Consider the following 3,844-nt stretch of genomic DNA (forward strand, 5'->3'; position numbering starts at 1 on the left):
CCTCCAATTCCACCATAGACGATTCCAGTGCTGTTCCTCCATCACTTCCCCCCTCTGACTTCCTCATTGCTGACATTAAAATTTCTTCAGCTGACTTATTTTCTGCCATCACTGGCCCCAATACTAACAAGGGATATGGGCCTGATGGAGTCCCTCCTGGTGTTCTCAAGAACAGTGCTTCCGTGCTTACACCCTGCCTAGGCAAACTCTTTCGCCTTTGTCTATCAACTCATACCTTTCCTTCTTGCTGGAAGTTTGCTCCCTTTCAACCAGTCCCAAAGAAGGGTGACCATTCCCAACCCTCTAACTATCGTCCAATTGCTTTAACATCCTGTATCTCAAAAGTTTTCGAGTCAATTCTTAATAGAAAAGTTTTAAAGCACCTTTCCTATCACAACCTTCTTTCTGATCGTCAGTATGGGTTCCGTCAAGAACGCTTCACTGGCGATCTTCTCACCTACCTTTCAGACTCCTGGTCATCCTCTTTTCGAGACTTTGGCGAAAGTTTTGCCATTGCACTTGACATCTCAAAGGCTTTCGATCGAGTCTGGCATAAATCTTTAATTTCCAAACTGCCCTCTTACGGTTTCTATCCTTCTATCTGTGCCTTCATCTCTAGCTTCCTTTCTGGTCGTACTATAGCCACTGTTGTAGACGGCCATCGTTCTTCTCCTAGATCTATCAACAATGGTGTTCCTCAGGGCTCTGTCCTATCACCAACTCTTCCTTTTGTTCATCAATGACCGTCTGAGCTGTACATCTAACCCTATCCACTCATATGCTGATGACTCCACCCTTCACCTAGTCATTCAGTTCCCGCAACGTCCATCTCAGCAGTTACTTCAACAAACAAGGGACGAGGCTATGGCACATCTAATGTCTGACTTGGTTCGTATCTCTGACTGGGGTAAGAATAATCTGGTTGTTTTTATTGCTTCAAAGACTCAGTTTTTACACATATCATCCCGACAAAATATTCCGCAGGTATACCCACTAATGTTTAATAATATTTAGCTTCATCCTGCATCATCCTTGAACATGCTTGGGGTTTCATTTACTCGGGACTTATCTTGGAAAGATCATATTGCATCTCCTGTAAAATCTGCTTCCAAGAGATTAGGTGTGCTAAGCCGACTCCGTTCCTTCTTTACCCCTGCACAATTGTTGACTCTATACAGGGGTTTTATCCGCCCCTGTGTGGAGTACAACTCTCATGTGTGGGGAGGCTCCCCACATACAGCTCTTCTCAATATGGTGGAGTCAAAGGCTTTTCGTCTCATTAACTCTCCTCCTCTTAATGACTGCCTTCAGCCTCTGTCTTTTCGTTGCACTGTTGCATCTTTATCTCTCTTCTATCGCTACTTCAATGGACACTGCTCCTCTGAACTGTCTGCATGCATTCCTCCTCCTCTACGACGGGCGTGTTGCACCCGTCTACCAGCAAACTCTCATCCCTTTTCTACCCAACTCTCTAATGAAAGATTTAACCGTTACTCCCAGTCTTTCATTTATGCAAACAGGTCAACTCTGGAACTGTCTCCCTCTGTCTGTATTTCCTGCTGCCTATGATCTCCAGTCTTTCAAACGCAGTGTGTCAAGGCATCTCGAAATGATCGGATCTTGAATTTGGCTCTCTCTTGTATTTTGTTTTTCTCTTGGAAGGAACAATAATTGTGGGCTTGTGGCCTTTGGTTCCTTCTTCCTCGCATAAAAAAAAAAATTATTAGTCATGCTTTATGTGGGGCAAGTGGTTAAACCTTGTTCAAGGGCGTCCGCAGGATTTTTTTGTAAGGGGGGCATATTTACAGCAGAGAATGACTTACGGGAGATATACTGTAGCTCTGACTCCTAGGACACAATCTGGCCGCACTATGGGGTGGTACTACTACTCTGTGGCCAGGTTGTGTTAGGAAGAATACTGCCACTGTATTCCCTGCATGTCGTAAAAGGCGACTAAAAGGGGCGGCGTGAGGGGACTATGGACCCCTTCCTCTGTTTTTTAGTTCCTAAAAAGAGACAGGCCAGAGAAAGGGATGGGGGATGGAGTTATCCCCGTACCCTGAAGATTGGGTCTATGAATGTGCGTCGATGTAGTACGATTGAGGCTAAAAGGGAGGAGATTGGGAGAATGTTTGTGAGAAGAAAGTTGGATGTGTTAGGTTTGAGTGAAACGAAGATGAAAGGGAAGGGTGAGTCTATGTTTGGAAGTGTGAATGGAAGATTGTCAGGTGTTGAGAGAGGAAGGGCAAGAGAAGGTGTGGCCTTGTTAGTGAGTCCGGAAGTACAGCAGTGTGTGATTGAATGGAAGGAGGTCTCATCGAGACTGATGTGGGTGAAAGCGAAATTTGAACGTGAGTTGTGGGTGTTTGTGAGTGCATATGGGCCTAGTAGTGAAAGGGATGAAGAAGAGAGGGAGTCTTTCTGGAATGATGTTGATGAGTGTCTGCAGAGTTTTGGAGTGAATGTGAATGTGGTAATGATGGGAGATCTGAATGCTAGAGTGGGAAATGTAGCAGTTCAAGGTGTAGTTGGTATGCATGGTGTGCCTGGAAGAAATGAAAATGGGGAGCGAATGATAGCGATGTGTGTTGAGCGAGAGATGGTGATTGGAAATATGCTGTTTGAGAAGAAAGATATTTATAAGTATACATGGGTGAGACAGGAGGGTGGAAGGGTTGTTGATAGAGCTTTGATGGACTATGTGGTTGTGTCTAGGAATGTAATAGGACGATTGTTGGATGTGAGAGTTCTGAGAAGGGAGGGTGGAGGTATGTCTGACCACTACCTGGTGTAGGAAAAGTTAAGAGTAGGTAAGAGATGGGTGAGAGCTAGGAGGGTTAGGTGTGGCAGGGAGGTTTTGAAAGTGAGTGAGTTGGATAAAAGAGAGAAAAAGATAGAGTATCAGGAGAAATTGAGAGATGAGTAGAAAGCAGTGAAAGATCGGGAAAATGGCAGTGTGGAGGAGGAATGGCAGTCATTTAAGAGTGCTGTGGTGGAGCATGCAGAAGAGGTGTGTGGTGTGAGACGTGTGCGTGGTGGTGTAAGAAAAGGAAGTGAATGGTGGTGCAAGGAAGTAAGCATGGCTGTGGCTGAGAAGAGACGTGCATATGAAGTGTGGCTGCAGAGGAAGGATGAGATGTCATATGAGAGGTATAAGAAAAAGAGGAATAGGGCGAGAAGGGCTGTGCATGATGCTAAAGTGGCAGCAGATGAGAGGTGGGGTAGGCGGTTGACAGAGAATTTTCAACAGAATAAGAAAATGTTTTTGAAGGAGGTGAAAAGGGTGCAAAAGGGAGAGTCCGGGAAGGAAGAACGAGTAAAAGCAGAGGATGGAAGGATGTTAATTGAGATGAATGCAGTAAGGAAGAGATGGGCAGAGTATTTTGAAAGATTGTTAAATGTAGAGGAGGAAAGGGTGGCTGAGATTGTGGCGGATGGAAGGGTGCAAGGAATAAATGTGTTGGGAGAGTTGAATGATTCTTTGATCACGAAGGAGGAAGTGGAGAAGGCAGTAAAGGGGATGAAAACGGGGAAAGCTGCAGGTATGGATGGGTGTGCTGTGGAATGCCTGAAGGGTGGTGGAGTGACTATTGTTGACTGGTTAGTAAGATTGTTAAATGTGTGCTTTGTGAAAGGTATGGTGCCAGTTGACTGGGCAAGTGCTTGTGTGGTCTCGTTGTATATAGGCAAGGGTGATAAGTATGAATGTACTAGCTTTAGGGGTATAAGTCTGTTGAGTGTTGTAGGTAAGGTGTATGGTAGAGTGTTAATTATGAGAGTTAGAGAGGGTACAAAGGGAGTGATTGGTGATGAGCAGTGTGGCTTTAGGAGAGGGAGGGGATGC

The sequence above is a fragment of the Coenobita brevimanus genome, chromosome 30, assembly GCF_032717465.1.
Source record: "Coenobita brevimanus isolate Jiangsu-jjx chromosome 30, ASM3271746v2, whole genome shotgun sequence".
NCBI lineage: Eukaryota > Metazoa > Arthropoda > Malacostraca > Decapoda > Coenobitidae > Coenobita > Coenobita brevimanus.